Here is a 12,771-nt window from a genome sequence, read left to right on the forward strand (position 1 = left end):
AAGATCCAGTTCCAACCCCCTTGTCATGGGCAGGGATGCCTTACCTTAGACCACGTTGCTCAGATCTTGTCTCTCATGCTCCATGCAGAGTGGAGCAGGTTAGAAAGACCCCTCTTGGTAATTCCTTTTCTTTAGGTCTGAAATACTGAGGACATTTTTGTGAAAGACTTCAGGCTTACAAAATCTGAAGGCAGGACTTATTATGGCAAGCTTTTCAGTGCTCTTAAGGACAGCAACAAATATTAGATGTCAGGAACCGTGGAGGAAATTGTAAAAATGGGAACCATTGTGCCTATCTGTGATGGAAAGAATATATTAAGCATCATGAATTAGAAGTAGAGGAGTAGCTGGGAGTTAGATTTTCCCTCAAACAAACCTGAAGCCACTACCAAAAGATCAGTAGTTTTTTTTCCCTCATGGATAAAATAAGCTCAGGCCATTATTAGGAACCATGGGAGAAACTACTGTGCAGAACTAGAAAGAGAGAAGAAGAGAGAAGTCAATGGCCATAAATATTCTGACTTCTCTTTCTTATTTATTTAATTATGTTGTGGTTTTTACTTATATTCTCAATTTAGATTCAATTAAATATTATAACTTTCTGAGAGCAAACTTTTTTTTAACATAAAACTTCTTAAAAATGTATAGTCTCTTCTAATTACAAATACAATGAGATACATCTCCCATGTGAATTCCCATGTAAAATCTTCACATGGTATGTGAAGATTTTAAATGAGAATTCTGAGAATTGAAAGAATAATGATGAGGCTACTTTTCCTTGTACAACAGCAAACTCAATGCTTATCTCATCAAAGAGCAGTGCAGTGTCAGCAAAAGCACTGGTATCCCTTTAAATATACTATTTACAAACTAATTCAGACAACACATCCTTGGAGCTTAAGAGTCAGAAAAACTGAGGCTTAACTTGTTCTGAATAATTCAGGTATTGTAGACTTTCCTTGAAGTTTAAGAAGCCTATGCCTATTTTGTGGCATCATTTTTATAGAGACTCTTCACAGCCAATATTTTTGTAATTCAGGCATGCTAGTTTAAAACTACAGACCTGTAGCAGACCTTCTTTATAGAGGACTCTTGCATTTCTTTGTTTTGTAGCATTCAGCCTAACTTAAAATCTGTATGATTCATGCAGGAAATCATTCAGCTATGGAGGAAAAACAAAAGAGTTGAGAGAAAATGTCAGACTGTGAAACAAAGCAAGAAGAAATCAAGCTGCAGTAATGAAAAGAAGGATGTACTTGAGCTTTCTCTAAAAATGGGAATGGATTCAAAACCATTAAGGGAGGAAAGTAGCCTGAAGAGGACTGTGAGACCTAAAAGAGTGATAAAAATAAGTTACTTACCAAGATAGCATATTAATTATGTGGTTATTTACTTTAGTACTTCCAAACGGGGAACAGATGCTAGAAACCATTAATAACTTCCAGATAAAGAAGTTACAAGGAAAATAAATATTTTGCCATGACTTGTGAGGACAGACAGAAATATCCAACAATGAACAAAACTCTTCCCCAAAACCACCTGAATATTCAAGAAACAGAATGCATTTCAGAACAGTTCTGAAAATTTTTGATCACATCCCCCTGTTCTACCTTGAGAAGAGGCATGGAAAGGGAAGCCCATCTGTCCCCTTAGCTCAGGGGAAGGAGACACTGTTATTTGCTTCTGCCTCCCTGCTCCAGCTGCCAAGGGGCAGCTATCCAGGGTGTCACTGAGACCGTCCCTGCAGTGATGCTGGGGTGACAGGCTGAAGGCAACAGCCACCCCACACTTTTTTGGGGCAGCAAGGCAGAGACCACACCTGTGAACTGAGGTCTCCAGCCAGGGGCTGGGCAGAAGTAATGGGAAAAAGCTCTGGAAGGGAACATATGGTGGCCATTATCAGTCAGAAGGTTGCTTCCAGTCACATCTCACCTGAGCTTCATCTGTACAACCTTTGGTGAGCAGGGCCTGCTTAAGATGGGGCCCAAGTTCCTGGATCACCAAGGTATGAGTGTGTGGTGCCACTCTGCACATCCCCTTCATTGTGACATTGTGTTTCTGATCTGAAAAAGGTAGCAGGTTTGCACCAGATTTGGGGCAGGTGGATGTAGCCAGGTGGATGATGAGGGGTTTAAAACCTGAGTATGACACCAATGCAAATATATTAATTGTCCCATAGTACTGTGCCAAGTGTGTTAAAAGCAGAGATGTAAATTAAATTCTTCTACTAGCACAAACAGAAAATTTCGGTTTTTGTGGAAAACCAGGGCAAGGGGATTATTTCTCTGTCTGCTCTGAGGGATTCTGACTCCCAGGGAAGCACTGACTTTGGCTCTCATTCACGGAGAAGGGATCCAAACCCTCAAAATAAACTAGAGACCACAAAAGTGTGAAATAGATTATAGAGAGTAGTATAATATGTTACTTGGGTGAGAAGTTTAGATTTTAGGACTTTTAGTATGTTGTAGATGTGGACAAGATAGAGGGTATAGGGTATTGTTTCATGTTCCTTTTTCTTCCTTCTTTTTCATGGGTTTAGGTGGTATTTTCTAATTGGGTAGAAAAATCCACATTGCGGGTCCTTAGGGGTCAGATATTGGGTCAGAAGGGAAAATAATCTAGGTGTCACTTCTTACATGGGCAACTTAATTTTTGATAAGACGTAGAAGTCCTTGTAATGAGATTGTTAGCCATTTCTGTGCTGTTTTCCTACATGCAAGGTCTGGTGCAGACAGCATGCTGAAGTTTTCATAAGATAACGATAATACAAGAAGCTGAGGACCGAAAAAGTCCTGTGCGTTTGCTTTTCCTGACGCAAAACTGCTCCAGCAGGGTTTTCCCTGTCAGCGGAGCCCCCAGGGGGAGGCCCAATGTGTGGCCAACAAAGTCACATGTTTTCTTTAATAAAAACCCTCTATTAAATTTCATTGTCTCAACCCTTGTTTTTGTGAACATTTTGTTGAACAAGGAACAGAAAAATTGGAAAATAATATACCAAAACAGCACTTAGAGAATAGATTATGATAAACATACTGCACTTTCATTATTTGATCATGCTTTCACTTGATCTCTTTGGTGTAGCTATTTGTTTTCCTTTATCAGCTTCTCTAACTACCTCTGCTTCTAAGACCTCCTGCTCCTCTGCCCAGCATTTCTAGTCTCCAGAATACCAGGAGACTGTTAGCTTTATGTTTGATGAAAAAAGCTAAATAAGAGTTGTTAATGTTTTCTCCTGCCTCTTGTTGACCTTTTCTCAAAAACTGAAACCTGAAAGGAGCACAGCTACTTCTGAACACTGATGAAGGCAGCTGTGGAGCTGGGGGGGAAGACAAAGGGCTAGACTGTAGAGTTAAAAGAAAAAAAAGAAAACCCTGATGTGTTATGCTTTGCTCCTGCTGCTGAAGCCCTTGTATTTCAACTTTAATTGCATGCAGCAGCATAAAGCACCTTTTAATCTCCTCTTCCCATTTACTTTTCCTAGTTCTCTATATTTTCCTACTACTGTTGTTGTGCTTTGTCAGGCCCAAGTGTCTTTAAAGGCAATCACCATAAAAGAAGATGAGTTTTGTTAAGCTCTCTAATGAGTTCAGAATTGAGTTCTGGGTAGGCAGACCCAATCTTGTATATGTAACAAGCAACATTTGGTTTGAAGAACACTAAAATCTTCACCAGTCAATGAGCTGTTCTTCCTAAATTATTTCTGTCACCAAGTTTTTCTCATTAGCCTGTATTTGCCTATGTAGTAATAGCATGAAATTACTATTTGATAAGGTGTTTATGAAGCACCTTGCCTTATTTTCTCTTCCAGAGGGCAAGAAGTGTTAGTATAATTGTCATCTTTCCATGGTTCTGATAGATATTTGCAGCAAAGTGAGTATTTGGTAAGACTTAAGTAAATGTTCTGCCACAAGAACATGGCAAACTTAAAAGACCAGGAAATGTATTCTCCAAATAAAAAACATATTTATTATTTGCATTGGTCCAAGTTATAGAGTTGTGGAACAATTATTTGATCTCTCTACTTTTTCTCCAAGAGTTACAGCCAAAATCTGCCATCCCCTTAATAAGCAATCGTGCCCCTAGAGTCCAGAGGTGAGACAATTGGCATCTACCAATATATTCCCTGGTTCTTTGTGTCATTTCTAGCCTGCAGGTTGTTTCACACTGGGCACTGGAATTGAGTCCCTTATTGTGGGAGAAGGGAGTTAATTCAAAAGGAATTTAATTACTTTAGGATCTACCCACTGCTCTATATAAAAATATCAGTGATTTGGCCTTTTAATGATCAGGGTTCTGTAAACAAAAAATAGTGAGAAAGCCAAATGTGTTGAAGGACAGTCTGGAGGTTCATATTATTGCTCCAGGGTTCTAGAGGAAATGTTGATGTGATCAAATAGAAGGCATCCCAGTGGCTACCTCTTCTGTACATTTCAGAGCAGTTTCTTTCCTGTCTTTCAGCTTTGAGGCTGTCTCACACTTTCCTAGGGTGTTGCTATAAGAGCAGGAATTCTTCCAGTCATAGGAGCAAGGGTGTGCATTATGATTTTAGTGGCCCTTGTAGAACCACTGCTGCCAGCAAGGTACTGTATGTCTGAATTATGTTTAGAAACTTGAAATATAAAGGTTTATTTTAAGAAATAGTAATAGATTTTAAATTGCAGGAGCTGCTAAAATTTTCCTGTCTGAATTTTACATGGATCTTTATCTTTTTTTTCCCCATTTATAGCTTGTATTTTTCATTAGTTTCAGTGGGACAATCTGGTGACATACAGACAATAGCTTCATTCATTTCAATTTATATTTTTACAAAAGGAAATAAATTGGTTCATTAATCAATGTTAATTGTTTGTTACACCCCCAAGGAAAATGAACCATTCAGCTGATTAATCACTCACTGAATTTTTCAGTGGCCTTGTAATAGTGTGTGACTACATAACATTATCAAATGCTATTTTTTGTTCTGTTGTTCTTTATTACTGATATGCAAAAAGCCATCAGTATATTTAGAAATTTCTTCATGTGTACACAGAGGAGTTGAGAAAATACAGCCAGCACTATCCTTGCTCCAGAGCTGCTAGAGGTGCTTGCCTGGCCAGATTTTGGCAGATGTTATAAATAATGTCTGTTTCACTTTTCATTTCTGTAAAATGAACAGATTCTCTTTGCTTTTTACAAAAGTGAAAAATGAACAAGGTATTGTTTCTTAGCAAAGCACTTGGCCACAGAGTGTGTAGTTTTATATGAGAAATAAAAGCAATTTCACTCTGCCTTAACATGTGTTTGGCAAGTAAATACAGGGTCATAGAGAGGTCAGAAACTCGCAAAAGGTTTGATTTGCTTTTCATTTAGGAAAAAAGAGGAAGGGGAATGAGAGCAGTGTTGTTTTAGACAAACTGTTGCTCATATGCTGCTTTCATTTTAATAGATGTTAACAGAAAAATAAAACAGGAATTGTATTTTTAAAGATAAATAAGTAACATCAATATGTTATATTTAAGCTGCACTGCCCAGTAATTTTTAAATGTTCAACTCTTAGCTAACCCTGTGTCTGTTCAGAATTTAAGTGTATCACTGCTGAAACATAATGAATGTACCCAAAATGAGACTGGGGCATCTTGTGCCTCCTGGTATCTCAGCTTCTCAAGAGCAGCAGAGGCACGAGTCAGACATGTGCCTTTGGGGGCCAGGCTGTGTCTACTGGGCTGCCCCAGCAGAAGGGCAGGTCAGCAGTGTCAGGGAGGTCACTGTTTACACATGGAGGAACACAGTTTGTGGTATTTGGGAGTGGGGCTGCAGCCAGCCTCATCCCCAATGGAATGTAGCTGTGAAAGGCAGGTGAACAGCATTGAAAGCCAAGAGCCGTGGAGTGCCCAGGTGCACTAACCAACCACCAAAGGGGACAGAGGGCACACAGGTGCAATGCATGGACATGAGGTATAAATGCTTGGGCTAAAGAACAAGAAGAGCAGATGCTTGCAGCCTTCTGAGGTGATATGATGTTATTCTGTATGGGCAGATATTTGCAGCCTTCTGAGGTGACATGGTGTTACTCTGTATGGGTAGAAGCCTTCTGAAATTGCACAGTGAAACTCAGCTGTGGCCTGTGCTGTGACAGAGAGGGGCACAGGATAACCCAGGATAGAAGGTCAGCAGTGAGGTCAGACCAGGGGCCTCAGGGATTTATCCAGCCTAGACTTGCAGGCCTCCTCAGGTGGAGACTCTGCAGGATCTCTCTGCTCATCCCTTGTGCACTGGAATACACCCCAGTATCCAGGATATAGTGCCCAATATTACCCACCAGCTGTAACAAAAGTGACATCACCAAACCAGAGAGAGACCAGGGATGGTGACTTGGGTGGTGGAGGGCCTTGTGGGGCAGTTGAGGTGGGCTAGCCAGGAGAAGAGAGAGCTTGGAGGATGTTGAATCACAACTGAACGCTACTAAGAGAAGTTCTAGGGAAGATGCACCCAGCTGCCTCCTGAGATGCACAGTGAAACAAGAGACAGATGACACATATTGCCCCAAGTGGAACTCCATTTAGATACATGTTAAAAAAAAAAAAAACAACCCAAATATAGAGCATAAAGTGTTGAAATTTTCATCCTAGAGACTTTCAACTCTCAGCTGGACATGGCTCTGAGCAACCTCCTTTAGCTGAAGTTAACCTTATTTGGGGGTTGGATTAGGGACTTTCAGGCTTCCTGCCTAAATTATATTGCAATTTTTATAATTCAGAGATTTGAATGATTGAATTGGAAATTCAAGATAAACTTGGTAGTTGATTCCAAATTATTTCATCCCACAAACATTGTTTTTTTCTGAAATATATGCTTGGTAGGCAATTTCCACCATATTTCACAGACAGGAAAAATATCCTGCTTTCTTTTCTGGATTTACTGCAAAGATTCTTTTTTCTGGTTTTAGGAAATTAAATGGTAGAAAAGATAATGGGGATGTTTATTTTTTTTAATTAAGAAAATATTTCTAGGAGTTCTTAATCTGATACTTTTACAGGAACAAAGCTCACCATGACCATCTTTAGATATTGTCACTTAAGACAGAATTCAAAAGTTCCCAATACCTGAATGACACTTTAGTGAATGACTGGAATTGAAAAAATCCAGTTGTTCATTGTTTGATTTTTAGATAGTTTATTTAATTAACAAGTCACTCACATGAGTAATAAACTTCTGTATATAAAGCTGTTACCCCAAACCTCAAAATTACTCAAACAGTATTTCAATAGATAAGCTTTTTATTGGAAGAAAATAGGATAATAGATAACAGATATCTGTAGATAACAGATTCTTGAAACAGATAAAATGAGGAAACATGCCTTTGTGTAGAGCTTTTTGGCCAAGGCACACATTCTTGTTTTCTTTCACAACCTGCTCAAAATGTACTGAAGTCAATTATTCATGTATTTGTGACAATTAGCACCCAGAAGACTTCCATGAAGCCTGCCAAACTACACAAGACTGCAGAAATTTCTCTTATGGTATGTTCTCTCCTGGAAAAACAAGCATAAGCCCAACTCTTTGCTCTGCTGAAGGTTTTGAAGCAACTTTTGAGGGTAAGGCTAATTAAATATTTTAAATAAATTAAATGCAGGTATCCAAAAAATGACAATGCTCATCAGTTACTATTGATAGACTGAGTACTGTTGTGCCCAAACAGTGAGGTTTTGGTTGTGCTCTGCTCTGACAGCAGCACTGTTTTATCTTTTCATGAGCTCCCCTCCCATGTTGCAGCCTCTCCTTGCAGGAATGGAGGAAGGTGAGTGCTCGTGACCAGCCACAGCCCAAAGTTTGTCCTCTGCTCACCACGCAGGAGCCAACAGAGGCAACAAAGGCAAACCAGACCAGGGCAAGAACCAAAGACAATTTAAAATTTGAATGTGAAAGTTCCGTGGCAAAAGTAAAAAATAACTTGTGTTAGAATATGTTTCTTTCTATATGATACAACAACTCCAGATATTACAAATAAGATGTTACAAATAAGGGGATTTTTAAAGCCAATGTATGTCTTACTATTAATAGTGACTTGTTTGTTGTATCTTCCTCATCAAGGACAAATAAAGCACATGGGTCAGTGTCACTTCTGAATTATCTGCAGGAGGTTGGCACAAATGTCTCCACCCACAGTGTCACAACACTGCAATAATTAGGCCCCATACATGGCAGGAATATATTTAAATCCTAGACCAAAAGTGTTTTAATTGGAAGTAATGATAAAAATTTTAGGAAGGCTTATTAGTGACCTCATTCCTGCTAAGTGCATGAGTTTTTACAGAATTAAAACCACAGCTAGCTTTACAGCATTCCTCTACATGTGGGGATGAGGATTTACATAAAATTTGAACAAGATGGAGCTATAGGTGACAAAAGATACAATATAGGTTTCTAGTAATCTAGATCCTAGCACAAGGATTAACACTGACAGATAATTTTGCTTGTTTAGCTAAGAAAAACTTTTGGCTAAATTTTATTGTCCCAGCAGCCAGGTACACTGCAGCTCCTTTTGTGTCTCTGTCATTGGTATCATCTTTAACCCCTGATTCTCTGATATCTAGTGTCCAACTCTATCCCAGCTGCTCCCATGCTTCAAGTTGCAAAGGGGATCAGACAGTGTAGATTCAGAGGTCCACTTTTTCCACTGTCAGACGATGAAGAGTGAGATTACTGGTGACTTAAAAATGATAAAATCTAGTGTTTTGAAATTACTTGCCACTTTTCTATCATCTAAAGTTATGCAGTTCACTCTGATACAGACTGGAACTGACCAACACTCTCAGGTCCTTTATGGAAAAATGCCTTTCTAGGCAATGTCACATGCAATCTGTCTGTCTGTTCTCAGACAAATGTGCTTAGTGATCTTCTGTTTAGGTATGTGGTGTAATATTTATAGAATACTTTCATATTTTGCCGATGAAATAAATATTACATTCACAGAGTTCTTTCATACAAGAATCATACACATAAAATGAACCAAATGTTCATGTTCATTCTCTTGTTTTCCATATTTGCTTTATATATAGCATGGATATTCCATTAATTTAACTCCTAATTCTGGTCACTATTTTCCACTCTGCCTATATACCACAACCATTTACATTTTTTTTTTTTTCTGGACAAAAAGCAAGAGGAAAAGATGTAGAAACAAAATCTCTCCTCTCAAAGTACTGTGCCTCTCTTCCAGTGTTTACTGTATTTGGACTACTCATTTTTCACAAGTCAACTAATTTTCTGAGGCTAGAAGTAAATAGAAGGGGTGTCAGACATTTCCAGACCATTCAGCTTGAAAAGTTACTGACAGAGGCATTGCTTTCCAGAGACCAGATAAAACTGCTGGAGAACACTAAAGTGATCTTGGCTAAGTAGAGAAAAAATAGAATTCTTCACACACACTTTTTAGCTTCAGCAGAAATCATAAAAGCCCTAAGTATGTGTAGGAGTAAGCAAATACATCGGTAATAGTGCCTTGGGAGAAATCGAGCACTGTGGAGCAAGAATCTCAGTTCTTCTAAAGTATTTGATGATAAATCCAGACCTAACAACTAGAATGTGAGATTCATGGCACTTTGAGTAGGAGTCTATAACCTAAACATGGGCATCTAGCACAAATTTTGATTTCTAACGAAATCCAAGGCATGTTTTTACAGGTGGTTGATGTAACAAAAAATATGCTCTATCCAGTGATAACAGAGACATATACCTTAAGATAATTCTCTTCTGTGCATTTGTACAAGGTTCCTTAAATGCCTTACTTCTTTCATTCAAATTGTTCCTTCAAATGTTTGTACCAAGGTTCAACCCTTTTGTTTTAATAGAACATAGATTGTATTTATTGCAGGATCATTAGATGTTCAGCGACTGGCTGTGTGAATTTCCCTTAGTGAGTTCTACTAAACTCAAGTACATAGAGATTCCAAATCCAAGGCCTTCTCTAACTCAGTACAGTAGTAAAGGTCTGAGAAGTTAAGTGCATTTTCAAAGGTTTCAAGATCATTCAGCCTTGTGTGATGGGTAAACAAGGAGGCCTCTTCATTTGATGCCTTTCTGGTTGAGGCCAGATATGTAGGGCAGGAATAAATCCAGTAGTGCCAGAGGGGTATCTGGCAAGTTTCATCTCCATATTAAGTGCTAAAGCTCCTCCCTCTTTGTGGTTTTGGAGATTCAGTAGGAGGCAGCCACAGAAAGATGCTAAGAAGTCTGGTGAGGTCCTAATCACCTTTGATGTAGCACTATTGCAGCTGCAGTGGCTAAGAACATATTTTAAGCAGTTTCAAAGCAACTTTTTTATACCCATTTACCTTCCAATTGCCCACCTGTGCCCTTCATCAATTGATATCTTTTTATAGTGTTAGATACAGTAGTTTAGATTTAGGTACCAAACCTGTTTGAACTGATTAAAATTGTTCAAGGAGTTCTAAAATTCCTAGCCGGCAATTTCTAGTATTATATAATGTCCTTTAGCCCCATGAAGGATATTTTTCAATACACATATAGATATATAGAAAATATAGTAATTTATATACTATAATAACACATAGCACATAGAACACAATAGAGAATATAAAATGTATTATACTTGTTATGCATATTACAGAGAATAAAATATAATATGCATAGTAAATTATATATAATAAATAATTTTGTAGAAAAGCATTATATTTATGTTCACTGCACTTTATTACAAAAACTTCATGCTTTTTGCTATATAGTGCATTCCAAGTAGTACAGTACTTTCTCACATGAAAATGAAAAATAGACAGGATTTAGTTTGGGAACTGTTGAACTGAGAACTGGTAAGGATTAACAGTTTCCTTTTGCCAACTGTTGCTAAAAGGAGCCAGTTGCCTGTCAGAAAAGACTCAGAATGTGCCCTCATTATAGTATGAACTCTGAAATTTAGCATTTCTGCAGGGAACACATATCTTACTTAGTGGTCCTGGACTAAATCTCTACCAATGAATTGTATCTCTCTTTTTTTTTCTGGGAAGTAAAAAGACGCATGGTGTGAAAAGTGATTGTAGCTTATACTTTTTCTTCCTTTTGCTGTAGCATGGCAGCAAAGACAGATAGAGTTTATTCCAGGTCCTGAGATCTGTACTTGCTGATAGGTTTACAACTATTTAGACTCATGGATTACAATGGGGAAGTACTCATAAATTTTCATCTGACTTTTTAAAATTTAATCTAGAATAAAAGTTTAAGTAAAACTGTTTTGATTTTTTTTTTTATTGTGAAGCAATATCCATTCCACTGTTAAATGATGTTTCTTTAATTTTATTTTCTTAATAGTAAATATTTTAAATGTGGTGATTTAGAGGAATATTTTTGGGTTCATTTGATTAGATTAATTTCAAATAGAATTAAAAGGTGTTTTTCCTAGCATGACTACATCTCCAACACAATTGTATCTGTTATTTCACAAGGTATACAGGAAAATATAAATTATAAAGTATACTTTTAAAATTTCATATTATATGCAACCATTTTGACACTAACAGAGTCATTAGTTGAGAAAGGCTGCCAAATATTGTTGGTAGAGAGAGATGGAAAGCTTTTCAATGAGAAACTAAACCCAACAAAAACAGACTGTAAAAACCAGCAGGTCAGTCGCATAAACCACTCTAATGGTGATTGTTTTCAGGGAAGGAAATTATCACCTTTATAGCTAAGAATTATATCAGACAAGATTCATGTCATGGTCCAAGAATAAGTGAGAAACAGCCTCAGTAGGAAGGAAAAAATATTGTGAAATTATTTATGTAAAATTGGACTTGAGGGATTTTGGGAGGTCATTGAATTTTCTGCTGCATACAGTTTGCAAAAATAAGATAAACAATTAGCTATCAACTGGTTATTTTGCCAGTGATAGGCAATTTCTGTCATCTTGATCATGGGGGACTTTCTCTGAAAAATATATTAAGTGTAATTGAGAACTTTCTGTGCACTCACAGTTGCATTGATAAATGAAAGTCATAGCTGATTTTCTGAAGTGTGCACAGAAGCCATTTGTAGGAAGGGGATCCTGTTCTGGCAGGCAGGCAGACAACACTCAGCATCACCAGCACCCAGCTGGCAGTGCAGCGTGGTGTGCAGCCACCAGTGCTGGGCAGCAGAACGGAGCAGCCAGAGACAGGAACTGATAATGCACCAGGGCTTTACTTTGTACTGCACTGGTCTGAATGATTGCACATGGATTTAGATAAATCCATGACACTTTCCACAAATGGAATTGCTGTTCAGACTCATTTAGTCCAATAAGATACTTTGATTAAAATATGCCAAACCTCATAATGGATAAGTCCAATGTAAAACTCCATTGTGGTAATGTAAAATAAACAAGTTTAAACTCCAGATCCTCAGGCACTTTCACACATTGCAAATAAGCAATTCTTTGAATTCTATTGCACCTGCTGATTGAACCTTAGACTAATATAATGTACTTCAATACTATTTTAGAGACTCCAGGAATGATTAGTAATATTTGTTAAATTGTTTAGTATTGTGACATTATATTTTTGAAAGTATTGTAATTTTCCATAATCAGTGGTGGGAATATGCAAAGGATTTTCTATTTGCATCAATTTAGATCACCAATGCTGCACTATATTTTGTGCATATGAATTTAATAGTTAACAAGTTTTCACTAGAGTAAAATTATTTAGAAGTTGAAATAAGTTGTTGGTTTTGTTTTTTTTTTTTTTTCTGCTTTGTTGTTTTTGTTTTGTTTTGTTTTGTTTTTTCTTTTTAAGGAAGAGT

Source organism: Lonchura striata, chromosome 1, assembly GCF_046129695.1.
Source record: "Lonchura striata isolate bLonStr1 chromosome 1, bLonStr1.mat, whole genome shotgun sequence".
NCBI classification, from domain to species: domain Eukaryota; kingdom Metazoa; phylum Chordata; class Aves; order Passeriformes; family Estrildidae; genus Lonchura; species Lonchura striata.